The 25018-nt window shown below is 50.6% G+C and overlaps 29 non-coding genes across 29 annotated transcripts; 13 read left to right on the plus strand and 16 right to left on the minus strand.

Annotated features, from left to right (window-relative positions):
* Positions 1 to 94: 94 nt before the first annotated feature.
* TRNAA-AGC (transfer RNA alanine (anticodon AGC)) lies at positions 95 to 167 on the minus strand. The gene has a single exon. It is a non-coding gene; the product is annotated as a tRNA-Ala (tRNA).
* Positions 168 to 861: 694 nt separating this feature from the next.
* TRNAR-CCU (transfer RNA arginine (anticodon CCU)) lies at positions 862 to 934 on the plus strand. Its single transcript has one exon. It is a non-coding gene; the product is annotated as a tRNA-Arg (tRNA).
* Positions 935 to 1534: 600 nt separating this feature from the next.
* Positions 1535 to 1607, minus strand: TRNAA-AGC (transfer RNA alanine (anticodon AGC)). Its single transcript has one exon. It is a non-coding gene; the product is annotated as a tRNA-Ala (tRNA).
* Positions 1608 to 2301: 694 nt separating this feature from the next.
* On the plus strand, positions 2302 to 2374 carry TRNAR-CCU (transfer RNA arginine (anticodon CCU)). The gene has a single exon. It is a non-coding gene; the product is annotated as a tRNA-Arg (tRNA).
* A 600-nt stretch (positions 2375 to 2974) lies between these two features.
* On the minus strand, positions 2975 to 3047 carry TRNAA-AGC (transfer RNA alanine (anticodon AGC)). Its single transcript has one exon. It is a non-coding gene; the product is annotated as a tRNA-Ala (tRNA).
* A 694-nt stretch (positions 3048 to 3741) lies between these two features.
* On the plus strand, positions 3742 to 3814 carry TRNAR-CCU (transfer RNA arginine (anticodon CCU)). Its single transcript has one exon. It is a non-coding gene; the product is annotated as a tRNA-Arg (tRNA).
* Positions 3815 to 4414: 600 nt separating this feature from the next.
* On the minus strand, positions 4415 to 4487 carry TRNAA-AGC (transfer RNA alanine (anticodon AGC)). The gene has a single exon. It is a non-coding gene; the product is annotated as a tRNA-Ala (tRNA).
* A 694-nt stretch (positions 4488 to 5181) lies between these two features.
* Positions 5182 to 5254, plus strand: TRNAR-CCU (transfer RNA arginine (anticodon CCU)). The gene has a single exon. It is a non-coding gene; the product is annotated as a tRNA-Arg (tRNA).
* Positions 5255 to 5854: 600 nt separating this feature from the next.
* Positions 5855 to 5927, minus strand: TRNAA-AGC (transfer RNA alanine (anticodon AGC)). The gene has a single exon. It is a non-coding gene; the product is annotated as a tRNA-Ala (tRNA).
* Positions 5928 to 6621: 694 nt separating this feature from the next.
* TRNAR-CCU (transfer RNA arginine (anticodon CCU)) lies at positions 6622 to 6694 on the plus strand. Its single transcript has one exon. It is a non-coding gene; the product is annotated as a tRNA-Arg (tRNA).
* Positions 6695 to 7294: 600 nt separating this feature from the next.
* On the minus strand, positions 7295 to 7367 carry TRNAA-AGC (transfer RNA alanine (anticodon AGC)). Its single transcript has one exon. It is a non-coding gene; the product is annotated as a tRNA-Ala (tRNA).
* Positions 7368 to 8061: 694 nt separating this feature from the next.
* Positions 8062 to 8134, plus strand: TRNAR-CCU (transfer RNA arginine (anticodon CCU)). The gene has a single exon. It is a non-coding gene; the product is annotated as a tRNA-Arg (tRNA).
* A 2037-nt stretch (positions 8135 to 10171) lies between these two features.
* On the minus strand, positions 10172 to 10244 carry TRNAA-AGC (transfer RNA alanine (anticodon AGC)). Its single transcript has one exon. It is a non-coding gene; the product is annotated as a tRNA-Ala (tRNA).
* Positions 10245 to 11609: 1365 nt separating this feature from the next.
* Positions 11610 to 11682, minus strand: TRNAA-AGC (transfer RNA alanine (anticodon AGC)). Its single transcript has one exon. It is a non-coding gene; the product is annotated as a tRNA-Ala (tRNA).
* A 1364-nt stretch (positions 11683 to 13046) lies between these two features.
* Positions 13047 to 13119, minus strand: TRNAA-AGC (transfer RNA alanine (anticodon AGC)). The gene has a single exon. It is a non-coding gene; the product is annotated as a tRNA-Ala (tRNA).
* A 694-nt stretch (positions 13120 to 13813) lies between these two features.
* On the plus strand, positions 13814 to 13886 carry TRNAR-CCU (transfer RNA arginine (anticodon CCU)). The gene has a single exon. It is a non-coding gene; the product is annotated as a tRNA-Arg (tRNA).
* Positions 13887 to 14486: 600 nt separating this feature from the next.
* Positions 14487 to 14559, minus strand: TRNAA-AGC (transfer RNA alanine (anticodon AGC)). Its single transcript has one exon. It is a non-coding gene; the product is annotated as a tRNA-Ala (tRNA).
* Positions 14560 to 15923: 1364 nt separating this feature from the next.
* Positions 15924 to 15996, minus strand: TRNAA-AGC (transfer RNA alanine (anticodon AGC)). The gene has a single exon. It is a non-coding gene; the product is annotated as a tRNA-Ala (tRNA).
* Positions 15997 to 16690: 694 nt separating this feature from the next.
* TRNAR-CCU (transfer RNA arginine (anticodon CCU)) lies at positions 16691 to 16763 on the plus strand. Its single transcript has one exon. It is a non-coding gene; the product is annotated as a tRNA-Arg (tRNA).
* A 1367-nt stretch (positions 16764 to 18130) lies between these two features.
* Positions 18131 to 18203, plus strand: TRNAR-CCU (transfer RNA arginine (anticodon CCU)). The gene has a single exon. It is a non-coding gene; the product is annotated as a tRNA-Arg (tRNA).
* A 600-nt stretch (positions 18204 to 18803) lies between these two features.
* On the minus strand, positions 18804 to 18876 carry TRNAA-AGC (transfer RNA alanine (anticodon AGC)). Its single transcript has one exon. It is a non-coding gene; the product is annotated as a tRNA-Ala (tRNA).
* A 694-nt stretch (positions 18877 to 19570) lies between these two features.
* Positions 19571 to 19643, plus strand: TRNAR-CCU (transfer RNA arginine (anticodon CCU)). The gene has a single exon. It is a non-coding gene; the product is annotated as a tRNA-Arg (tRNA).
* A 600-nt stretch (positions 19644 to 20243) lies between these two features.
* TRNAA-AGC (transfer RNA alanine (anticodon AGC)) lies at positions 20244 to 20316 on the minus strand. The gene has a single exon. It is a non-coding gene; the product is annotated as a tRNA-Ala (tRNA).
* A 694-nt stretch (positions 20317 to 21010) lies between these two features.
* Positions 21011 to 21083, plus strand: TRNAR-CCU (transfer RNA arginine (anticodon CCU)). Its single transcript has one exon. It is a non-coding gene; the product is annotated as a tRNA-Arg (tRNA).
* A 600-nt stretch (positions 21084 to 21683) lies between these two features.
* Positions 21684 to 21756, minus strand: TRNAA-AGC (transfer RNA alanine (anticodon AGC)). Its single transcript has one exon. It is a non-coding gene; the product is annotated as a tRNA-Ala (tRNA).
* A 694-nt stretch (positions 21757 to 22450) lies between these two features.
* TRNAR-CCU (transfer RNA arginine (anticodon CCU)) lies at positions 22451 to 22523 on the plus strand. Its single transcript has one exon. It is a non-coding gene; the product is annotated as a tRNA-Arg (tRNA).
* A 599-nt stretch (positions 22524 to 23122) lies between these two features.
* TRNAA-AGC (transfer RNA alanine (anticodon AGC)) lies at positions 23123 to 23195 on the minus strand. The gene has a single exon. It is a non-coding gene; the product is annotated as a tRNA-Ala (tRNA).
* A 694-nt stretch (positions 23196 to 23889) lies between these two features.
* Positions 23890 to 23962, plus strand: TRNAR-CCU (transfer RNA arginine (anticodon CCU)). Its single transcript has one exon. It is a non-coding gene; the product is annotated as a tRNA-Arg (tRNA).
* A 600-nt stretch (positions 23963 to 24562) lies between these two features.
* TRNAA-AGC (transfer RNA alanine (anticodon AGC)) lies at positions 24563 to 24635 on the minus strand. Its single transcript has one exon. It is a non-coding gene; the product is annotated as a tRNA-Ala (tRNA).
* Positions 24636 to 25018: the final 383 nt, after the last annotated feature.

Below are 25018 nucleotides of genomic sequence, written 5' to 3' on the forward strand. Positions count from 1 at the left end.
GATAGTAAAAAAAACAGAAGCGAGCACATGACTTTATTTGCGACGATTGGCGAGTTTTGAATAAAATAGTGAAAATGAAGAAAAAGCGTCTTGCTGGAGAATGCGGGCATCGATCCCGCTACCTCTCGCATGCTAAGCGAGCGCTCTACCATCTGAGCTAATTCCCCTCCTCCTCGAAGGCTCTCGATACACTGCTTCAGAGCTGAAGCACAGTCTCCGGCTCACACTTGCTTGGCTGTCCAGGGACCTGTAGTGCATAAAGCCCTTTCTCTTCATCTGCCGCAGAGGAAATCACAATCTCACCCCTTTGCCCAAAACAAAATACCTTCAGTGGAGCTACAAGTAAAGCTGCAGATGGCCATCCATTGCAACGAGGATTGGCCAACCAGGTATTAATAGCAGAGTGACTCCACTGCCACGCCCTTTCACGCTGGACCTGCGCTTGTGATCAAGAGGCTGCACGCCAGTCCCATAGACCCGAGAGCCCAATTGAAAAGGTGCTTGCTTCTCACTTTATTTCTCTCGCTATTTCTTGCTGTTTTAGGCCGCTGACACGCCGCCTGCAGCCAAAGGACCAGCGCTGGAGTGCCCTTTGTCATTTTTACCAGCTGGCCATATTTTACAATCGAGCGTCAGAATACCAAACAGGTAAGAGTTAGGTCTGGGAATTGAGTCCACTTTCCATCGTGTGTCCCATAAAGCGGAAGTGTCCAGCCGAGTGCAAGCAGGTGCCTTTTGCCCGCGTGTGCTGGGACACTGCAGCTTTGGACGTGAGCCAACTTGCCCTTTTCAGTGGGCCAGTACCCGTGACTCCAGTGAGAGAAGAGGAAAAGAAAGAACTTTCCCCTTCTCTGTCGAGTGGCCCCAGTGGCCTAATGGATAAGGCACTGGCCTCCTAAGCCAGGGATTGTGGGTTCGAGTCCCATCTGGGGTGGTTCGTGGCATTTTGTTCACACTTCTGCCAAAGCATGCAAAAGGTTTTTGCGGTAGTAGGGGGTGGGCGCAGGCTAGTACTTTGCTGGGCGCTGTGAAGTTCAGAACGTGCTCTGCTGGTAGCAGACTTTAAATGCCGGGAGACTGCAGAGTGTAGCAACGCCTCATGTCAGCGAAGAGACACAGATGAGTGGTAAGAAAGACAGGGAAAATATGCTTTCTGGAATCAGAGCTCCTGCAGACAGGGCTCACTCTTCTGCCAGCTCCGACCTGCTCCGATGAAAACGAAATAAAAGAGCAAAGGCTGCGCACTTTGAACCAATTATTCGAAGCATCGTATTGAAATGAAATAAAAGGTTAACAGCCCTGGGTGGCATCAAAGTGGAATTTCCTGAATATGTCACCAATGCCATGCAATGCGCCTGTTGCACAGTATCACGCCTGTTGCCGGCCCTCGCGCGGGTGACTCTTTGGGATAGCAGAAAGTGGACGGAAGACTTTTAGGATGATAGTAAAAAAAACAGAAGCGAGCACATGACTTTATTTGCGACGATTGGCGAGTTTTGAATAAAATAGTGAAAATGAAGAAAAAGCGTCTTGCTGGAGAATGCGGGCATCGATCCCGCTACCTCTCGCATGCTAAGCGAGCGCTCTACCATCTGAGCTAATTCCCCTCCTCCTCGAAGGCTCTCGATACACTGCTTCAGAGCTGAAGCACAGTCTCCGGCTCACACCTGCTTGGCTGTCCAGGGACCTGTAGTGCATAAAGCCCTTTCTCTTCATCTGCCGCAGAGGAAATCACAATCTCACCCCTTTGCCCAAAACAAAATACCTTCAGTGGAGCTACAAGTAAAGCTGCAGATGGCCATCCATTGCAACGAGGATTGGCCAACCAGGTATTAATAGCAGAGTGACTCCACTGCCACGCCCTTTCACGCTGGACCTGCGCTTGTGATCAAGAGGCTGCACGCCAGTCCCATAGACCCGAGAGCCCAATTGAAAAGGTGCTTGCTTCTCACTTTATTTCTCTCGCTATTTCTTGCTGTTTTAGGCCGCTGACACGCCGCCTGCAGCCAAAGGACCAGCGCTGGAGTGCCCTTTGTCATTTTTACCAGCTGGCCATATTTTACAATCGAGCGTCAGAATACCAAACAGGTAAGAGTTAGGTCTGGGAATTGAGTCCACTTTCCATCGTGTGTCCCATAAAGCGGAAGTGTCCAGCCGAGTGCAAGCAGGTGCCTTTTGCCCGCGTGTGCTGGGACACTGCAGCTTTGGACGTGAGCCAACTTGCCCTTTTCAGTGGGCCAGTACCCGTGACTCCAGTGAGAGAAGAGGAAAAGAAAGAACTTTCCCCTTCTCTGTCGAGTGGCCCCAGTGGCCTAATGGATAAGGCACTGGCCTCCTAAGCCAGGGATTGTGGGTTCGAGTCCCATCTGGGGTGGTTCGTGGCATTTTGTTCACACTTCTGCCAAAGCATGCAAAAGGTTTTTGCGGTAGTAGGGGGTGGGCGCAGGCTAGTACTTTGCTGGGCGCTGTGAAGTCCAGAACGTGCTCTGCTGGTAGCAGACTTTAAATGCCGGGAGACTGCAGAGTGTAGCAACGCCTCATGTCAGCGAAGAGACACAGATGAGTGGTAAGAAAGACAGGGAAAATATGCTTTCTGGAATCAGAGCTCCTGCAGACAGGGCTCACTCTTCTGCCAGCTCCGACCTGCTCCGATGAAAACGAAATAAAAGAGCAAAGGCTGCGCACTTTGAACCAATTATTCGAAGCATCGTATTGAAATGAAATAAAAGGTTAACAGCCCTGGGTGGCATCAAAGTGGAATTTCCTGAATATGTCACCAATGCCATGCAATGCGCCTGTTGCACAGTATCACGCCTGTTGCCGGCCCTCGCGCGGATGACTCTTTGGGATAGCAGAAAGTGGACGGAAGACTTTTAGGATGATAGTAAAAAAAACAGAAGCGAGCACATGACTTTATTTGCGACGATTGGCGAGTTTTGAATAAAATAGTGAAAATGAAGTAAAAGCGTCTTGCTGGAGAATGCGGGCATCGATCCCGCTACCTCTCGCATGCTAAGCGAGCGCTCTACCATCTGAGCTAATTCCCCTCCTCCTCGAAGGCTCTCGATACACTGCTTCAGAGCTGAAGCACAGTCTCCGGCTCACACTTGCTTGGCTGTCCAGGGACCTGTAGTGCATAAAGCCCTTTCTCTTCATCTGCCGCAGAGGAAATCACAATCTCACCCCTTTGCCCAAAACAAAATACCTTCAGTGGAGCTACAAGTAAAGCTGCAGATGGCCATCCATTGCAACGAGGATTGGCCAACCAGGTATTAATAGCAGAGTGACTCCACTGCCACGCCCTTTCACGCTGGACCTGCGCTTGTGATCAAGAGGCTGCACGCCAGTCCCATAGACCCGAGAGCCCAATTGAAAAGGTGCTTGCTTCTCACTTTATTTCTCTCGCTATTTCTTGCTGTTTTAGGCCGCTGACACGCCGCCTGCAGCCAAAGGACCAGCGCTGGAGTGCCCTTTGTCATTTTTACCAGCTGGCCATATTTTACAATCGAGCGTCAGAATACCAAACAGGTAAGAGTTAGGTCTGGGAATTGAGTCCACTTTCCATCGTGTGTCCCATAAAGCGGAAGTGTCCAGCCGAGTGCAAGCAGGTGCCTTTTGCCCGCGTGTGCTGGGACACTGCAGCTTTGGACGTGAGCCAACTTGCCCTTTTCAGTGGGCCAGTACCCGTGACTCCAGTGAGAGAAGAGGAAAAGAAAGAACTTTCCCCTTCTCTGTCGAGTGGCCCCAGTGGCCTAATGGATAAGGCACTGGCCTCCTAAGCCAGGGATTGTGGGTTCGAGTCCCATCTGGGGTGGTTCGTGGCATTTTGTTCACACTTCTGCCAAAGCATGCAAAAGGTTTTTGCGGTAGTAGGGGGTGGGCGCAGGCTAGTACTTTGCTGGGCGCTGTGAAGTTCAGAACGTGCTCTGCTGGTAGCAGACTTTAAATGCCGGGAGACTGCAGAGTGTAGCAACGCCTCATGTCAGCGAAGAGACACAGATGAGTGGTAAGAAAGACAGGGAAAATATGCTTTCTGGAATCAGAGCTCCTGCAGACAGGGCTCACTCTTCTGCCAGCTCCGACCTGCTCCGATGAAAACGAAATAAAAGAGCAAAGGCTGCGCACTTTGAACCAATTATTCGAAGCATCGTATTGAAATGAAATAAAAGGTTAACAGCCCTGGGTGGCATCAAAGTGGAATTTCCTGAATATGTCACCAATGCCATGCAATGCGCCTGTTGCACAGTATCACGCCTGTTGCCGGCCCTCGCGCGGGTGACTCTTTGGGATAGCAGAAAGTGGACGGAAGACTTTTAGGATGATAGTAAAAAAAACAGAAGCGAGCACATGACTTTATTTGCGACGATTGGCGAGTTTTGAATAAAATAGTGAAAATGAAGAAAAAGCGTCTTGCTGGAGAATGCGGGCATCGATCCCGCTACCTCTCGCATGCTAAGCGAGCGCTCTACCATCTGAGCTAATTCCCCTCCTCCTCGAAGGCTCTCGATACACTGCTTCAGAGCTGAAGCACAGTCTCCGGCTCACACCTGCTTGGCTGTCCAGGGACCTGTAGTGCATAAAGCCCTTTCTCTTCATCTGCCGCAGAGGAAATCACAATCTCACCCCTTTGCCCAAAACAAAATACCTTCAGTGGAGCTACAAGTAAAGCTGCAGATGGCCATCCATTGCAACGAGGATTGGCCAACCAGGTATTAATAGCAGAGTGACTCCACTGCCACGCCCTTTCACGCTGGACCTGCGCTTGTGATCAAGAGGCTGCACGCCAGTCCCATAGACCCGAGAGCCCAATTGAAAAGGTGCTTGCTTCTCACTTTATTTCTCTCGCTATTTCTTGCTGTTTTAGGCCGCTGACACGCCGCCTGCAGCCAAAGGACCAGCGCTGGAGTGCCCTTTGTCATTTTTACCAGCTGGCCATATTTTACAATCGAGCGTCAGAATACCAAACAGGTAAGAGTTAGGTCTGGGAATTGAGTCCACTTTCCATCGTGTGTCCCATAAAGCGGAAGTGTCCAGCCGAGTGCAAGCAGGTGCCTTTTGCCCGCGTGTGCTGGGACACTGCAGCTTTGGACGTGAGCCAACTTGCCCTTTTCAGTGGGCCAGTACCCGTGACTCCAGTGAGAGAAGAGGAAAAGAAAGAACTTTCCCCTTCTCTGTCGAGTGGCCCCAGTGGCCTAATGGATAAGGCACTGGCCTCCTAAGCCAGGGATTGTGGGTTCGAGTCCCATCTGGGGTGGTTCGTGGCATTTTGTTCACACTTCTGCCAAAGCATGCAAAAGGTTTTTGCGGTAGTAGGGGGTGGGCGCAGGCTAGTACTTTGCTGGGCGCTGTGAAGTCCAGAACGTGCTCTGCTGGTAGCAGACTTTAAATGCCGGGAGACTGCAGAGTGTAGCAACGCCTCATGTCAGCGAAGAGACACAGATGAGTGGTAAGAAAGACAGGGAAAATATGCTTTCTGGAATCAGAGCTCCTGCAGACAGGGCTCACTCTTCTGCCAGCTCCGACCTGCTCCGATGAAAACGAAATAAAAGAGCAAAGGCTGCGCACTTTGAACCAATTATTCGAAGCATCGTATTGAAATGAAATAAAAGGTTAACAGCCCTGGGTGGCATCAAAGTGGAATTTCCTGAATATGTCACCAATGCCATGCAATGCGCCTGTTGCACAGTATCACGCCTGTTGCCGGCCCTCGCGCGGATGACTCTTTGGGATAGCAGAAAGTGGACGGAAGACTTTTAGGATGATAGTAAAAAAAACAGAAGCGAGCACATGACTTTATTTGCGACGATTGGCGAGTTTTAAATAAAATAGTGAAAATGAAGTAAAAGCGTCTTGCTGGAGAATGCGGGCATCGATCCCGCTACCTCTCGCATGCTAAGCGAGCGCTCTACCATCTGAGCTAATTCCCCTCCTCCTCGAAGGCTCTCGATACACTGCTTCAGAGCTGAAGCACAGTCTCCGGCTCACACCTGCTTGGCTGTCCAGGGACCTGTAGTGCATAAAGCCCTTTCTCTTCATCTGCCGCAGAGGAAATCACAATCTCACCCCTTTGCCCAAAACAAAATACCTTCAGTGGAGCTACAAGTAAAGCTGCAGATGGCCATCCATTGCAACGAGGATTGGCCAACCAGGTATTAATAGCAGAGTGACTCCACTGCCACGCCCTTTCACGCTGGACCTGCGCTTGTGATCAAGAGGCTGCACGCCAGTCCCATAGACCCGAGAGCCCAATTGAAAAGGTGCTTGCTTCTCACTTTATTTCTCTCGCTATTTCTTGCTGTTTTAGGCCGCTGACACGCCGCCTGCAGCCAAAGGACCAGCGCTGGAGTGCCCTTTGTCATTTTTACCAGCTGGCCATATTTTACAATCGAGCGTCAGAATACCAAACAGGTAAGAGTTAGGTCTGGGAATTGAGTCCACTTTCCATCGTGTGTCCCATAAAGCGGAAGTGTCCAGCCGAGTGCAAGCAGGTGCCTTTTGCCCGCGTGTGTTGGGACACTGCAGCTTTGGACGTGAGCCAACTTGCCCTTTTCAGTGGGCCAGTACCTGTGACTCCAGTGAGAGAAGAGGAAAAGAAAGAACTTTCCCCTTCTCTGACGAGTGGCCCCAGTGGCCTAATGGATAAGGCACTGGCCTCCTAAGCCAGGGATTGTGGGTTCGAGTCCCATCTGGGGTGGTTCGTGGCATTTTGTTCACACTTCTGCCAAAGCATGCAAAAGGTTTTTGCGGTAGTAGGGGGTGGGCGCAGGCTAGTACTTTGCTGGGCGCTGTGAAGTCCAGAACGTGCTCTGCTGGTAGCAGACTTTAAATGCCGGGACACTGCAGAGTGTAGCAACGCCTCATGTCAGCGAAGAGACACAGATGAGTGGTAAGAAAGACAGGGAAAATATGCTTTCTGGAATCAGAGCTCCTGCAGACAGGGCTCACTCTTCTGCCAGCTCCGACCTGCTCCGATGAAAACGAAATAAAAGAGCAAAGGCTGCGCACTTTGAACCAATTATTCGAAGCATCGTATTGAAATGAAATAAAAGGTTAACAGCCCTGGGTGGCATCAAAGTGGAATTTCCTGAATATGTCACCAATGCCATGCAATGCGCCTGTTGCACAGTATCACGCCTGTTGCCGGCCCTCGCGCGGGTGACTCTTTGGGATAGCAGAAAGTGGACGGAAGACTTTTAGGATGATAGTAAAAAAAACAGAAGCGAGCACATGACTTTATTTGCGACGATTGGCGAGTTTTGAATAAAATAGTGAAAATGAAGAAAAAGCGTCTTGCTGGAGAATGCGGGCATCGATCCCGCTACCTCTCGCATGCTAAGCCAGCGCTCTACCATCTGAGCTAATTCCCCTCCTCCTCGAAGGCTCTCGATACACTGCTTCAGAGCTGAAGCACAGTCTCCGGCTCACACTTGCTTGGCTGTCCAGGGACCTGTAGTGCATAAAGCCCTTTCTCTTCATCTGCCGCAGAGGAAATCACAATCTCACCCCTTTGCCCAAAACAAAATACCTTCAGTGGAGCTACAAGTAAAGCTGCAGATGGCCATCCATTGCAACGAGGATTGGCCAACCAGGTATTAATAGCAGAGTGACTCCACTGCCACGCCCTTTCACGCTGGACCTGCGCTTGTGATCAAGAGGCTGCACGCCAGTCCCATAGACCCGAGAGCCCAATTGAAAAGGTGCTTGCTTCTCACTTTATTTCTCTCGCTATTTCTTGCTGTTTTAGGCCGCTGACACGCCGCCTGCAGCCAAAGGACCAGCGCTGGAGTGCCCTTTGTCATTTTTACCAGCTGGCCATATTTTACAATCGAGCGTCAGAATACCAAACAGGTAAGAGTTAGGTCTGGGAATTGAGTCCACTTTCCATCGTGTGTCCCATAAAGCGGAAGTGTCCAGCCGAGTGCAAGCAGGTGCCTTTTGCCCGCGTGTGCTGGGACACTGCAGCTTTGGACGTGAGCCAACTTGCCCTTTTCAGTGGGCCAGTACCCGTGACTCCAGTGAGAGAAGAGGAAAAGAAAGAACTTTCCCCTTCTCTGTCGAGTGGCCCCAGTGGCCTAATGGATAAGGCACTGGCCTCCTAAGCCAGGGATTGTGGGTTCGAGTCCCATCTGGGGTGGTTCGTGGCATTTTGTTCACACTTCTGCCAAAGCATGCAAAAGGTTTTTGCGGTAGTAGGGGGTGGGCGCAGGCTAGTACTTTGCTGGGCGCTGTGAAGTCCAGAACGTGCTCTGCTGGTAGCAGACTTTAAATGCCGGGAGACTGCAGAGTGTAGCAACGCCTCATGTCAGCGAAGAGACACAGATGAGTGGTAAGAAAGACAGGGAAAATATGCTTTCTGGAATCAGAGCTCCTGCAGACAGGGCTCACTCTTCTGCCAGCTCCGACCTGCTCCGATGAAAACGAAATAAAAGAGCAAAGGCTGCGCACTTTGAACCAATTATTCGAAGCATCGTATTGAAATGAAATAAAAGGTTAACAGCCCTGGGTGGCATCAAAGTGGAATTTCCTGAATATGTCACCAATGCCATGCAATGCGCCTGTTGCACAGTATCACGCCTGTTGCCGGCCCTCGCGCGGATGACTCTTTGGGATAGCAGAAAGTGGACGGAAGACTTTTAGGATGATAGTAAAAAAAACAGAAGCGAGCACATGACTTTATTTGCGACGATTGGCGAGTTTTGAATAAAATAGTGAAAATGAAGTAAAAGCGTCTTGCTGGAGAATGCGGGCATCGATCCCGCTACCTCTCGCATGCTAAGCGAGCGATCTACCATCTGAGCTAATTCCCCTCCTCCTCGAAGGCTCTCGATACACTGCTTCAGAGCTGAAGCACAGTCTCCGGCTCACACTTGCTTGGCTGTCCAGGGACCTGTAGTGCATAAAGCCCTTTCTCTTCATCTGCCGCAGAGGAAATCACAATCTCACCCCTTTGCCCAAAACAAAATACCTTCAGTGGAGCTACAAGTAAAGCTGCAGATGGCCATCCATTGCAACGAGGATTGGCCAACCAGGTATTAATAGCAGAGTGACTCCACTGCCACGCCCTTTCACGCTGGACCTGCGCTTGTGATCAAGAGGCTGCACGCCAGTCCCATAGACCCGAGAGCCCAATTGAAAAGGTGCTTGCTTCTCACTTTATTTCTCTCGCTATTTCTTGCTGTTTTAGGCCGCTGACACGCCGCCTGCAGCCAAAGGACCAGCGCTGGAGTGCCCTTTGTCATTTTTACCAGCTGGCCATATTTTACAATCGAGCGTCAGAATACCAAACAGGTAAGAGTTAGGTCTGGGAATTGAGTCCACTTTCCATCGTGTGTCCCATAAAGCGGAAGTGTCCAGCCGAGTGCAAGCAGGTGCCTTTTGCCCGCGTGTGCTGGGACACTGCAGCTTTGGACGTGAGCCAACTTGCCCTTTTCAGTGGGCCAGTACCCGTGACTCCAGTGAGAGAAGAGGAAAAGAAAGAACTTTCCCCTTCTCTGTCGAGTTGCCCCAGTGGCCTAATGGATAAGGCACTGGTCTTAAGCCAGGGATTGTGGGTTCGAGTCCCATCTGGGGTGGTTCGTGGCATTTTGTTCACACTTCTGCCAAAGCATGCAAAAGGTTTTTGCGGTAGTAGGGGGTGGGCGCAGGCTAGTACTTTGCTGGGCGCTGTGAAGTCCAGAACGTGCTCTGCTGGTAGCAGACTTTAAATGCGGGAGACTGCAGAGTGTAGCAACCCCTCATGTCAGCGAAGAGACACAGATGAGTGGTAAGAAAGACAGGGAAAATATGCTTTCTGGAATCAGAGCTCCTGCAGACAGGGCTCACTCTTCTGCCAGCTCCGACCTGCTCCGATGAAAACGAAATAAAAGAGCAAAGGCTGCGCACTTTGAACCAATTATTCGAAGCATCGTATTGAAATGAAATAAAAGGTTAACAGCCCTGGGTGGCATCAAAGTGGAATTTCCTGAATATGTCACCAATGCCATGCAATGCGCCTGTTGCACAGTATCACGCCTGTTGCCGGCCCTCGCGCGGATGACTCTTTGGGATAGCAGAAAGTGGACGGAAGACTTTTAGGATGATAGTAAAAAAAACAGAAGCGAGCACATGACTTTATTTGCGACGATTGGCGAGTTTTGAATAAAATAGTGAAAATGAAGAAAAAGCGTCTTGCTGGAGAATGCGGGCATCGATCCCGCTACCTCTCGCATGCTAAGCGAGCGCTCTACCATCTGAGCTAATTCCCCTCCTCCTCGAAGGCTCTCGATACACTGCTTCAGAGCTGAAGCACAGTCTCCGGCTCACACTTGCTTGGCTGTCCAGGGACCTGTAGTGCATAAAGCCCTTTCTCTTCATCTGCCGCAGAGGAAATCACAATCTCACCCCTTTGCCCAAAACAAAATACCTTCAGTGGAGCTACAAGTAAAGCTGCAGATGGCCATCCATTGCAACGAGGATTGGCCAACCAGGTATTAATAGCAGAGTGACTCCACTGCCACGCCCTTTCACGCTGGACCTGCGCTTGTGATCAAGAGGCTGCACGCCAGTCCCATAGACCCGAGAGCCCAATTGAAAAGGTGCTTGCTTCTCACTTTATTTCTCTCGCTATTTCTTGCTGTTTTAGGCCGCTGACACGCCGCCTGCAGCCAAAGGACCAGCGCTGGAGTGCCCTTTGTCATTTTTACCAGCTGGCCATATTTTACAATCGAGCGTCAGAATACCAAACAGGTAAGAGTTAGGTCTGGGAATTGAGTCCACTTTCCATCGTGTGTCCCATAAAGCGGAAGTGTCCAGCCGAGTGCAAGCAGGTGCCTTTTGCCCGCGTGTGCTGGGACACTGCAGCTTTGGACGTGAGCCAACTTGCCCTTTTCAGTGGGCCAGTACCCGTGACTCCAGTGAGAGAAGAGGAAAAGAAAGAACTTTCCCCTTCTCTGTCGAGTTGCCCCAGTGGCCTAATGGATAAGGCACTGGTCTTAAGCCAGGGATTGTGGGTTCGAGTCCCATCTGGGGTGGTTCGTGGCATTTTGTTCACACTTCTGCCAAAGCATGCAAAAGGTTTTTGCGGTAGTAGGGGGTGGGCGCAGGCTAGTACTTTGCTGGGCGCTGTGAAGTCCAGAACGTGCTCTGCTGGTAGCAGACTTTAAATGCCGGGAGACTGCAGAGTGTAGCAACGCCTCATGTCAGCGAAGAGACACAGATGAGTGGTAAGAAAGACAGGGAAAATATGCTTTCTGGAATCAGAGCTCCTGCAGACAGGGCTCACTCTTCTGCCAGCTCCGACCTGCTCCGATGAAAACGAAATAAAAGAGCAAAGGCTGCGCACTTTGAACCAATTATTCGAAGCATCGTATTGAAATGAAATAAAAGGTTAACAGCCCTGGGTGGCATCAAAGTGGAATTTCCTGAATATGTCACCAATGCCATGCAATGCGCCTGTTGCACAGTATCACGCCTGTTGCCGGCCCTCGCGCGGATGACTCTTTGGGATAGCAGAAAGTGGACGGAAGACTTTTAGGATGATAGTAAAAAAAACAGAAGCGAGCACATGACTTTATTTGCGACGATTGGCGAGTTTTGAATAAAATAGTGAAAATGAAGTAAAAGCGTCTTGCTGGAGAATGCGGGCATCGATCCCGCTACCTCTCGCATGCTAAGCGAGCGCTCTACCATCTGAGCTAATTCCCCTCCTCCTCGAAGGCTCTCGATACACTGCTTCAGAGCTGAAGCACAGTCTCCGGCTCACACTTGCTTGGCTGTCCAGGGACCTGTAGTGCATAAAGCCCTTTCTCTTCATCTGCCGCAGAGGAAATCACAATCTCACCCCTTTGCCCAAAACAAAATACCTTCAGTGGAGCTACAAGTAAAGCTGCAGATGGCCATCCATTGCAACGAGGATTGGCCAACCAGGTATTAATAGCAGAGTGACTCCACTGCCACGCCCTTTCACGCTGGACCTGCGCTTGTGATCAAGAGGCTGCACGCCAGTCCCATAGACCCGAGAGCCCAATTGAAAAGGTGCTTGCTTCTCACTTTATTTCTCTCGCTATTTCTTGCTGTTTTAGGCCGCTGACACGCCGCCTGCAGCCAAAGGACCAGCGCTGGAGTGCCCTTTGTCATTTTTACCAGCTGGCCATATTTTACAATCGAGCGTCAGAATACCAAACAGGTAAGAGTTAGGTCTGGGAATTGAGTCCACTTTCCATCGTGTGTCCCATAAAGCGGAAGTGTCCAGCCGAGTGCAAGCAGGTGCCTTTTGCCCGCGTGTGCTGGGACACTGCAGCTTTGGACGTGAGCCAACTTGCCCTTTTCAGTGGGCCAGTACCCGTGACTCCAGTGAGAGAAGAGGAAAAGAAAGAACTTTCCCCTTCTCTGTCGAGTTGCCCCAGTGGCCTAATGGATAAGGCACTGGTCTTAAGCCAGGGATTGTGGGTTCGAGTCCCATCTGGGGTGGTTCGTGGCATTTTGTTCACACTTCTGCCAAAGCATGCAAAAGGTTTTTGCGGTAGTAGGGGGTGGGCGCAGGCTAGTACTTTGCTGGGCGCTGTGAAGTCCAGAACGTGCTCTGCTGGTAGCAGACTTTAAATGCGGGAGACTGCAGAGTGTAGCAACCCCTCATGTCAGCGAAGAGACACAGATGAGTGGTAAGAAAGACAGGGAAAATATGCTTTCTGGAATCAGAGCTCCTGCAGACAGGGCTCACTCTTCTGCCAGCTCCGACCTGCTCCGATGAAAACGAAATAAAAGAGCAAAGGCTGCGCACTTTGAACCAATTATTCGAAGCATCGTATTGAAATGAAATAAAAGGTTAACAGCCCTGGGTGGCATCAAAGTGGAATTTCCTGAATATGTCACCAATGCCATGCAATGCGCCTGTTGCACAGTATCACGCCTGTTGCCGGCCCTCGCGCGGGTGACTCTTTGGGATAGCAGAAAGTGGACGGAAGACTTTTAGGATGATAGTAAAAAAAACAGAAGCGAGCACATGACTTTATTTGCGACGATTGGCGAGTTTTGAATAAAATAGTGAAAATGAAGAAAAAGCGTCTTGCTGGAGAATGCGGGCATCGATCCCGCTACCTCTCGCATGCTAAGCGAGCGCTCTACCATCTGAGCTAATTCCCCTCCTCCCCGAAGGCTCTCGATACACTGCTTCAGAGCTGAAGCACAGTCTCCGGCTCACACTTGCTTGGCTGTCCAGGGACCTGTAGTGCATAAAGCCCTTTCTCTTCATCTGCCGCAGAGGAAATCACAATCTCACCCCTTTGCCCAAAACAAAATACCTTCAGTGGAGCTACAAGTAAAGCTGCAGATGGCCATCCATTGCAACGAGGATTGGCCAACCAGGTATTAATAGCAGAGTGACTCCACTGCCACGCCCTTTCACGCTGGACCTGCGCTTGTGATCAAGAGGCTGCACGCCAGTCCCATAGACCCGAGAGCCCAATTGAAAAGGTGCTTGCTTCTCACTTTATTTCTCTCGCTATTTCTTGCTGTTTTAGGCCGCTGACACGCCGCCTGCAGCCAAAGGACCAGCGCTGGAGTGCCCTTTGTCATTTTTACCAGCTGGCCATATTTTACAATCGAGCGTCAGAATACCAAACAGGTAAGAGTTAGGTCTGGGAATTGAGTCCACTTTCCATCGTGTGTCCCATAAAGCGGAAGTGTCCAGCCGAGTGCAAGCAGGTGCCTTTTGCCCGCGTGTGCTGGGACACTGCAGCTTTGGACGTGAGCCAACTTGCCCTTTTCAGTGGGCCAGTACCCGTGACTCCAGTGAGAGAAGAGGAAAAGAAAGAACTTTCCCCTTCTCTGTCGAGTGGCCCCAGTGGCCTAATGGATAAGGCACTGGCCTCCTAAGCCAGGGATTGTGGGTTCGAGTCCCATCTGGGGTGGTTCGTGGCATTTTGTTCACACTTCTGCCAAAGCATGCAAAAGGTTTTTGCGGTAGTAGGGGGTGGGCGCAGGCTAGTACTTTGCTGGGCGCTGTGAAGTCCAGAACGTGCTCTGCTGGTAGCAGACTTTAAATGCCGGGAGACTGCAGAGTGTAGCAACCCCTCATGTCAGCGAAGAGACACAGATGAGTGGTAAGAAAGACAGGGAAAATATGCTTTCTGGAATCAGAGCTCCTGCAGACAGGGCTCACTCTTCTGCCAGCTCCGACCTGCTCCGATGAAAACGAAATAAAAGAGCAAAGGCTGCGCACTTTGAACCAATTATTCGAAGCATCGTATTGAAATGAAATAAAAGGTTAACAGCCCTGGGTGGCATCAAAGTGGAATTTCCTGAATATGTCACCAATGCCATGCAATGCGCCTGTTGCACAGTATCACGCCTGTTGCCGGCCCTCGCGCGGATGACTCTTTGGGATAGCAGAAAGTGGACGGAAGACTTTTAGGATGATAGTAAAAAAAACAGAAGCGAGCACATGACTTTATTTGCGACGATTGGCGAGTTTTGAATAAAATAGTGAAAATGAAGAAAAAGCGTCTTGCTGGAGAATGCGGGCATCGATCCCGCTACCTCTCGCATGCTAAGCGAGCGCTCTACCATCTGAGCTAATTCCCCTCCTCCTCGAAGGCTCTCGATACACTGCTTCAGAGCTGAAGCACAGTCTCCGGCTCACACTTGCTTGGCTGTCCAGGGACCTGTAGTACATAAAGCCCTTTCTCTTCATCTGCCGCAGAGGAAATCACAATCTCACCCCTTTGCCCAAAACAAAATACCTTCAGTGGAGCTACAAGTAAAGCTGCAGATGGCCATCCATTGCAACGAGGATTGGCCAACCAGGTATTAATAGCAGAGTGACTCCACTGCCACGCCCTTTCACGCTGGACCTGCGCTTGTGATCAAGAGGCTGCACGCCAGTCCCATAGACCCGAGAGCCCAATTGAAAAGGTGCTTGCTTCTCACTTTATTTCTCTCGCTATTTCTTGCTGTTTTAGGCCGCTGACACGCCGCCTGCAGCCAAAGGACCAGCGCTGGAGTGCCCTTTGTCATTTTTACCAGCTGGCCATATTTTACAATCGAGCGTCAGAATACCAAACAGGTAAGAGTTAGGTCTGGGAATTGAGTCCACTTTCCATCGTGTGTCCCATAAAGCGGAAGTGTCCAGCCGAGTGCAAGCAGGTGCCTTTTGCCCGCGTGTGCTGGGACACTGCAGCTTTGGACGTGAGCCAACTTGCCCTTTTCAGTGGGCCAGTACCCGTGACTCCAGTGAGAGAAGAGGAAAAGAAAGAACTTTCCCCTTCTCTGTCGAGTTGCCCCAGTGGCCTAATGGATAAGGCACTGGTCTTAAGCCAGGGATTGTGGGTTCGAGTCCCATCTGGGGTGGTTCGTGGCATTTTGTTCACACTTCTGCCAAAGCATGCAAAAGGTTTTTGCGGTAGTAGGGGGTGGGCGCAGGCTAGTACTTTGCTGGGCGCTGTGAAGTCCAGAACGTGCTCTGCTGGTAGCAGACTTTAAATGCGGGAGACTGCAGAGTGTAGCAACCCCTCATGTCAGCGAAGAGACACAGATGAGTGGTAAGAAAGACAGGGAAAATATGCTTTCTGGAATCAGAGCTCCTGCAGACAGGGCTCACTCTTCTGCCAGCTCCGACCTGCTCCGATGAAAACGAAATAAAAGAGCAAAGGCTGCGCACTTTGAACCAATTATTCGAAGCATCGTATTGAAATGAAATAAAAGGTTAACAGCCCTGGGTGGCATCAAAGTGGAATTTCCTGAATATGTCACCAATGCCATGCAATGCGCCTGTTGCACAGTATCACGCCTGTTGCCGGCCCTCGCGCGGGTGACTCTTTGGGATAGCAGAAAGTGGACGGAAGACTTTTAGGATGATAGTAAAAAAAACAGAAGCGAGCACATGACTTTATTTGCGACGATTGGCGAGTTTTGAATAAAATAGTGAAAATGAAGAAAAAGCGTCTTGCTGGAGAATGCGGGCATCGATCCCGCTACCTCTCGCATGCTAAGCGAGCGCTCTACCATCTGAGCTAATTCCCCTCCTCCTCGAAGGCTCTCGATACACTGCTTCAGAGCTGAAGCACAGTCTCCGGCTCACACTTGCTTGGCTGTCCAGGGACCTGTAGTGCATAAAGCCCTTTCTCTTCATCTGCCGCAGAGGAAATCACAATCTCACCCCTTTGCCCAAAACAAAATACCTTCAGTGGAGCTACAAGTAAAGCTGCAGATGGCCATCCATTGCAACGAGGATTGGCCAACCAGGTATTAATAGCAGAGTGACTCCACTGCCACGCCCTTTCACGCTGGACCTGCGCTTGTGATCAAGAGGCTGCACGCCAGTCCCATAGACCCGAGAGCCCAATTGAAAAGGTGCTTGCTTCTCACTTTATTTCTCTCGCTATTTCTTGCTGTTTTAGGCCGCTGACACGCCGCCTGCAGCCAAAGGACCAGCGCTGGAGTGCCCTTTGTCATTTTTACCAGCTGGCCATATTTTACAATCGAGCGTCAGAATACCAAACAGGTAAGAGTTAGGTCTGGGAATTGAGTCCACTTTCCATCGTGTGTCCCATAAAGCGGAAGTGTCCAGCCGAGTGCAAGCAGGTGCCTTTTGCCCGCGTGTGCTGGGACACTGCAGCTTTGGACGTGAGCCAACTTGCCCTTTTCAGTGGGCCAGTACCTGTGACTCCAGTGAGAGAAGAGGAAAAGAAAGAACTTTCCCCTTCTCTGACGAGTGGCCCCAGTGGCCTAATGGATAAGGCACTGGCCTCCTAAGCCAGGGATTGTGGGTTCGAGTCCCATCTGGGGTGGTTCGTGGCATTTTGTTCACACTTCTGCCAAAGCATGCAAAAGGTTTTTGCGGTAGTAGGGGGTGGGCGCAGGCTAGTACTTTGCTGGGCGCTGTGAAGTCCAGAACGTGCTCTGCTGGTAGCAGACTTTAAATGCCGGGAGACTGCAGAGTGTAGCAACGCCTCATGTCAGCGAAGAGACACAGATGAGGGGTAAGAAAGACAGGGAAAATATGCTTTCTGGAATCAGAGCTCCTGCAGACAGGGCTCACTCTTCTGCCAGCTCCGACCTGCTCCGATGAAAACGAAATAAAAGAGCAAAGGCTGCGCACTTTGAACCAATTATTCGAAGCATCGTATTGAAATGAAATAAAAGGTTAACAGCCCTGGGTGGCATCAAAGTGGAATTTCCTGAATATGTCACCAATGCCATGCAATGCGCCTGTTGCACAGTATCACGCCTGTTGCCGGCCCTCGCGCGGATGACTCTTTGGGATAGCAGAAAGTGGACGGAAGACTTTTAGGATGATAGTAAAAAAAACAGAAGCGAGCACATGACTTTATTTGCGACGATTGGCGAGTTTTGAATAAAATAGTGAAAATGAAGAAAAAGCGTCTTGCTGGAGAATGCGGGCATCGATCCCGCTACCTCTCGCATGCTAAACCAGCGCTCTACCATCTGAGCTAATTCCCCTCCTCCTCGAAGGCTCTCGATACACTGCTTCAGAGCTGAAGCACAGTCTCCGGCTCACACTTGCTTGGCTGTCCAGGGACCTGTAGTGCATAAAGCCCTTTCTCTTCATCTGCCGCAGAGGAAATCACAATCTCACCCCTTTGCCCAAAACAAAATACCTTCAGTGGAGCTACAAGTAAAGCTGCAGATGGCCATCCATTGCAACGAGGATTGGCCAACCAGGTATTAATAGCAGAGTGACTCCACTGCCACGCCCTTTCACGCTGGACCTGCGCTTGTGATCAAGAGGCTGCACGCCAGTCCCATAGACCCGAGAGCCCAATTGAAAAGGTGCTTGCTTCTCACTTTATTTCTCTCGCTATTTCTTGCTGTTTTAGGCCGCTGACACGCCGCCTGCAGCCAAAGGACCAGCGCTGGAGTGCCCTTTGTCATTTTTACCAGCTGGCCATATTTTACAATCGAGCGTCAGAATACCAAACAGGTAAGAGTTAGGTCTGGGAATTGAGTCCACTTTCCATCGTGTGTCCCATAAAGCGGAAGTGTCCAGCCGAGTGCAAGCAGGTGCCTTTTGCCCGCGTGTGCTGGGACACTGCAGCTTTGGACGTGAGCCAACTTGCCCTTTTCAGTGGGCCAGTACCCGTGACTCCAGTGAGAGAAGAGGAAAAGAAAGAACTTTCCCCTTCTCTGTCGAGTGGCCCCAGTGGCCTAATGGATAAGGCACTGGCCTCCTAAGCCAGGGATTGTGGGTTCGAGTCCCATCTGGGGTGGTTCGTGGCATTTTGTTCACACTTCTGCCAAAGCATGCAAAAGGTTTTTGCGGTAGTAGGGGGAGGGCGCAGGCTAGTACTTTGCTGGGCGCTGTGAAGTCCAGAACGTGCTCTGCTGGTAGCAGACTTTAAATGCCGGGAGACTGCAGAGTGTAGCAACCCCTCATGTCAGCGAAGAGACACAGATGAGTGGTAAGAAAGACAGGGAAAATATGCTTTCTGGAATCAGAGCTCCTGCAGACAGGGCTCACTCTTCTGCCAGCTCCGACCTGCTCCGATGAAAACGAAATAAAAGAGCAAAGGCTGCGCACTTTGAACCAATTATTCGAAGCATCGTATTGAAATGAAATAAAAGGTTAACAGCCCTGGGTGGCATCAAAGTGGAATTTCCTGAATATGTCACCAATGCCATGCAATGCGCCTGTTGCACAGTATCACGCCTGTTGCCGGCCCTCGCGCGGATGACTCTTTGGGATAGCAGAAAGTGGACGGAAGACTTTTAGGATGATAGTAAAAAAAACAGAAGCGAGCACATGACTTTATTTGCGACGATTGGCGAGTTTTGAATAAAATAGTGAAAATGAAGTAAAAGCGTCTTGCTGGAGAATGCGGGCATCGATCCCGCTACCTCTCGCATGCTAAGCGAGCGCTCTACCATCTGAGCTAATTCCCCTCCTCCTCGAAGGCTCTCGATACACTGCTTCAGAGCTGAAGCACAGTCTCCGGCTCACACTTGCTTGGCTGTCCAGGGACCTGTAGTGCATAAAGCCCTTTCTCTTCATCTGCCGCAGAGGAAATCACAATCTCACCCCTTTGCCCAAAACAAAATACCTTCAGTGGAGCTACAAGTAAAGCTGCAGATGGCCATCCATTGCAACGAGGATTGGCCAACCAGGTATTAATAGCAGAGTGACTCCACTGCCACGCCCTTTCACGCTGGACCTGCGCTTGTGATCAAGAGGCTGCACGCCAGTCCCATAGACCCGAGAGCCCAATTGAAAAGGTGCTTGCTTCTCACTTTATTTCTCTCGCTATTTCTTGCTGTTTTAGGCCGCTGACACGCCGCCTGCAGCCAAAGGACCAGCGCTGGAGTGCCCTTTGTCATTTTTACCAGCTGGCCATATTTTACAATCGAGCGTCAGAATACCAAACAGGTAAGAGTTAGGTCTGGGAATTGAGTCCACTTTCCATCGTGTGTCCCATAAAGCGGAAGTGTCCAGCCGAGTGCAAGCAGGTGCCTTTTGCCCGCGTGTGCTGGGACACTGCAGCTTTGGACGTGAGCCAACTTGCCCTTTTCAGTGGGCCAGTACCCGTGACTCCAGTGAGAGAAGAGGAAAAGAAAGAACTTTCCCCTTCTCTGTCGAGTTGCCCCAGTGGCCTAATGGATAAGGCACTGGCCTCCTAAGCCAGGGATTGTGGGTTCGAGTCCCATCTGGGGTGGTTCGTGGCATTTTGTTCACACTTCTGCCAAAGCATGCAAAAGGTTTTTGCGGTAGTAGGGGGTGGGCGCAGGCTAGTACTTTGCTGGGCGCTGTGAAGTCCAGAACGTGCTCTGCTGGTAGCAGACTTTAAATGCCGGGAGACTGCAGAGTGTAGCAACGCCTCATGTCAGCGAAGAGACACAGATGAGTGGTAAGAAAGACAGGGAAAATATGCTTTCTGGAATCAGAGCTCCTGCAGACAGGGCTCACTCTTCTGCCAGCTCCGACCTGCTCCGATGAAAACGAAATAAAAGAGCAAAGGCTGCGCACTTTGAACCAATTATTCGAAGCATCGTATTGAAATGAAATAAAAGGTTAACAGCCCTGGGTGGCATCAAAGTGGAATTTCCTGAATATGTCACCAATGCCATGCAATGCGCCTGTTGCACAGTATCACGCCTGTTGCCGGCCCTCGCGCGGGTGACTCTTTGGGATAGCAGAAAGTGGACGGAAGACTTTTAGGATGATAGTAAAAAAAACAGAAGCGAGCACATGACTTTATTTGCGACGATTGGCGAGTTTTGAATAAAATAGTGAAAATGAAGAAAAAGCGTCTTGCTGGAGAATGCGGGCATCGATCCCGCTACCTCTCGCATGCTAAGCGAGCGCTCTACCATCTGAGCTAATTCCCCTCCTCCTCGAAGGCTCTCGATACACTGCTTCAGAGCTGAAGCACAGTCTCCGGCTCACACTTGCTTGGCTGTCCAGGGACCTGTAGTGCATAAAGCCCTTTCTCTTCATCTGCCGCAGAGGAAATCACAATCTCACCCCTTTGCCCAAAACAAAATACCTTCAGTGGAGCTACAAGTAAAGCTGCAGATGGCCATCCATTGCAACGAGGATTGGCCAACCAGGTATTAATAGCAGAGTGACTCCACTGCCACGCCCTTTCACGCTGGACCTGCGCTTGTGATCAAGAGGCTGCACGCCAGTCCCATAGACCCGAGAGCCCAATTGAAAAGGTGCTTGCTTCTCACTTTATTTCTCTCGCTATTTCTTGCTGTTTTAGGCCGCTGACACGCCGCCTGCAGCCAAAGGACCAGCGCTGGAGTGCCCTTTGTCATTTTTACCAGCTGGCCATATTTTACAATCGAGCGTCAGAATACCAAACAGGTAAGAGTTAGGTCTGGGAATTGAGTCCACTTTCCATCGTGTGTCCCATAAAGCGGAAGTGTCCAGCCGAGTGCAAGCAGGTGCCTTTTGCCCGCGTGTGCTGGGACACTGCAGCTTTGGACGTGAGCCAACTTGCCCTTTTCAGTGGGCCAGTACCCGTGACTCCAGTGAGAGAAGAGGAAAAGAAAGAACTTTCCCCTTCTCTGTCGAGTGGCCCCAGTGGCCTAATGGATAAGGCACTGGCCTCCTAAGCCAGGGATTGTGGGTTCGAGTCCCATCTGGGGTGGTTCGTGGCATTTTGTTCACACTTCTGCCAAAGCATGCAAAAGGTTTTTGCGGTAGTAGGGGGTGGGCGCAGGCTAGTACTTTGCTGGGCGCTGTGAAGTCCAGAACGTGCTCTGCTGGTAGCAGACTTTAAATGCCGGGAGACTGCAGAGTGTAGCAACCCCTCATGTCAGCGAAGAGACACAGATGAGTGGTAAGAAAGACAGGGAAAATATGCTTTCTGGAATCAGAGCTCCTGCAGACAGGGCTCACTCTTCTGCCAGCTCCGACCTGCTCCGATGAAAACGAAATAAAAGAGCAAAGGCTGCGCACTTTGAACCAATTATTCGAAGCATCGTATTGAAATGAAATAAAAGGTTAACAGCCCTGGGTGGCATCAAAGTGGAATTTCCTGAATATGTCACCAATGCCATGCAATGCGCCTGTTGCACAGTATCACGCCTGTTGCCGGCCCTCGCGCGGATGACTCTTTGGGATAGCAGAAAGTGGACGGAAGACTTTTAGGATGATAGTAAAAAAAACAGAAGCGAGCACATGACTTTATTTGCGACGATTGGCGAGTTTTGAATAAAATAGTGAAAATGAAGAAAAAGCGTCTTGCTGGAGAATGCGGGCATCGATCCCGCTACCTCTCGCATGCTAAGCGAGCGCTCTACCATCTGAGCTAATTCCCCTCCTCCTCGAAGGCTCTCGATACACTGCTTCAGAGCTGAAGCACAGTCTCCGGCTCACACTTGCTTGGCTGTCCAGGGACCTGTAGTGCATAAAGCCCTTTCTCTTCATCTGCCGCAGAGGAAATCACAATCTCACCCCTTTGCCCAAAACAAAATACCTTCAGTGGAGCTACAAGTAAAGCTGCAGATGGCCATCCATTGCAACGAGGATTGGCCAACCAGGTATTAATAGCAGAGTGACTCCACTGCCACGCCCTTTCACGCTGGACCTGCGCTTGTGATCAAGAGGCTGCACGCCAGTCCCATAGACCCGAGAGCCCAATTGAAAAGGTGCTTGCTTCTCACTTTATTTCTCTCGCTATTTCTTGCTGATTTAGGCCGCTGACACGCCGCCTGAAGCCAAATGACCAGCGCTGGAGTGCCCTTTGTCATTTTTACCAGCTGGCCATATTTTACAATCGAGCGTCAGAATACCAAACAGGTAAGAGTTAGGTCTGGGAATTGAGTCCACTTTCCATCGTGTGTCCCATAAAGCGGAAGTGTCCAGCCGAGTGCAAGCAGGTGCCTTTTGCCCGCGTGTGCTGGGACACTGCAGCTTTGGACGTGAGCCAACTTGCCCTTTTCAGTGGGCCAGTACCCGTGACTCCAGTGAGAGAAGAGGAAAAGAAAGAACTTTCCCCTTCTCTGTCGAGTTGCCCCAGTGGCCTAATGGATAAGGCACTGGCCTCCTAAGCCAGGGATTGTGGGTTCGAGTCCCATCTGGGGTGGTTCGTGGCATTTTGTTCACACTTCTGCCAAAGCATGCAAAAGGTTTTTGCGGTAGTAGGGGGTGGGCGCAGGCTAGTACTTTGCTGGGCGCTGTGAAGTCCAGAACGTGCTCTGCTGGTAGCAGACTTTAAATGCGGGAGACTGCAGAGTGTAGCAACCCCTCATGTCAGCGAAGAGACACAGATGAGTGGTAAGAAAGACAGGGAAAATATGCTTTCTGGAATCAGAGCTCCTGCAGACAGGGCTCACTCTTCTGCCAGCTCCGACCTGCTCCGATGAAAACGAAATAAAAGAGCAAAGGCTGCGCACTTTGAACCAATTATTCGAAGCATCGTATTGAAATGAAATAAAAGGTTAACAGCCCTGGGTGGCATCAAAGTGGAATTTCCTGAATATGTCACCAATGCCATGCAATGCGCCTGTTGCACAGTATCACGCCTGTTGCCGGCCCTCGCGCGGGTGACTCTTTGGGATAGCAGAAAGTGGACGGAAGACTTTTAGGATGATAGTAAAAAAAACAGAAGCGAGCACATGACTTTATTTGCGACGATTGGCGAGTTTTGAATAAAATAGTGAAAATGAAGAAAAAGCGTCTTGCTGGAGAATGCGGGCATCGATCCCGCTACCTCTCGCATGCTAAGCGAGCGCTCTACCATCTGAGCTAATTCCCCTCCTCCTCGAAGGCTCTCGATACACTGCTTCAGAGCTGAAGCACAGTCTCCGGCTCACACTTGCTTGGCTGTCCAGGGACCTGTAGTGCATAAAGCCCTTTCTCTTCATCTGCGGCAGGGGAAATCACAATCTCACCCCTTTGCCCAAAACAAAATACCTTCAGTGGAGCTACAAGTAAAGCTGCAGATGGCCATCCATTGCAACGAGGACTGGCCAACCAGGTATTAATAGCAGAGTGACTCCACTGCCACGCCCTTTCACGCTGGACCTGCGCTTGTGATCAAGAGGCTGCACGCCAGTCCCATAGACCCGAGAGCCCAATTGAAAAGGTGCTTGCTTCTCACTTTATTTCTCTCGCTATTTCTTGCTGTTTTAGGCCGCTGACACGCCGCCTGCAGCCAAAGGACCAGCGCTGGAGTGCCCTTTGTCATTTTTACCAGCTGGCCATATTTTACAATCGAGCGTCAGAATACCAAACAGGTAAGAGTTAGGTCTGGGAATTGAGTCCACTTTCCATCGTGTGTCCCATAAAGCGGAAGTGTCCAGCCGAGTGCAAGCAGGTGCCTTTTGCCCGCGTGTGCTGGGACACTGCAGCTTTGGACGTGAGCCAACTTGCCCTTTTCAGTGGGCCAGTACCTGTGACTCCAGTGAGAGAAGAGGAAAAGAAAGAACTTTCCCCTTCTCTGTCGAGTGGCCCCAGTGGCCTAATGGATAAGGCACTGGCCTCCTAAGCCAGGGATTGTGGGTTCGAGTCCCATCTGGGGTGGTTCGTGGCATTTTGTTCACACTTCTGCCAAAGCATGCAAAAGGTTTTTGCGGTAGTAGGGGGTGGGCGCAGGCTAGTACTTTGCTGGGCGCTGTGAAGTCCAGAACATGCTCTGCTGGTAGCAGACTTTACATGCCGGGAGACTGCAGAGTGTAGCAACCCCTCATGTCAGCGAAGAGACACAGATGAGTGGTAAGAAAGACAGGGAAAATATGCTTTCTGGAATCAGAGCTCCTGCAGACAGGGCTCACTCTTCTGCCAGCTCCGACCTGCTCCGATGAAAACGAAATAAAAGAGCAAAGGCTGCGCACTTTGAACCAATTATTCGAAGCATCGTATTGAAATGAAATAAAAGGTTAACAGCCCTGGGTGGCATCAAAGTGGAATTTCCTGAATATGTCACCAATGCCATGCAATGCGCCTGTTGCACAGTATCACGCCTGTTGCCGGCCCTCGCGCGGATGACTCTTTGGGATAGCAGAAAGTGGACGGAAGACTTTTAGGATGATAGTAAAAAAAACAGAAGCGAGCACATGACTTTATTTGCGACGATTGGCGAGTTTTGAATAAAATAGTGAAAATGAAGAAAAAGCGTCTTGCTGGAGAATGCGGGCATCGATCCCGCTACCTCTCGCATGCTAAGCGAGCGCTCTACCATCTGAGCTAATTCCCCTCCTCCTCGAAGGCTCTCGATACACTGCTTCAGAGCTGAAGCACAGTCTCCGGCTCACACTTGCTTGGCTGTCCAGGGACCTGTAGTGCATAAAGCCCTTTCTCTTCATCTGCGGCAGGGGAAATCACAATCTCACCCCTTTGCCCAAAACAAAATACCTTCAGTGGAGCTACAAGTAAAGCTGCAGATGGCCATCCATTGCAACGAGGACTGGCCAACCAGGTATTAATAGCAGAGTGACTCCACTGCCACGCCCTTTCACGCTGGACCTGCGCTTGTGATCAAGAGGCTGCACGCCAGTCCCATAGACCCGAGAGCCCAATTGAAAAGGTGCTTGCTTCTCACTTTATTTCTCTCGCTATTTCTTGCTGTTTTAGGCCGCT

This window comes from Ambystoma mexicanum, chromosome 5q (genome assembly GCF_040938575.1).
Source record: "Ambystoma mexicanum isolate Mex_15411 chromosome 5q, UKY_AmexF1_1, whole genome shotgun sequence".
In the NCBI taxonomy this organism is placed as follows: domain Eukaryota; kingdom Metazoa; phylum Chordata; class Amphibia; order Caudata; family Ambystomatidae; genus Ambystoma; species Ambystoma mexicanum.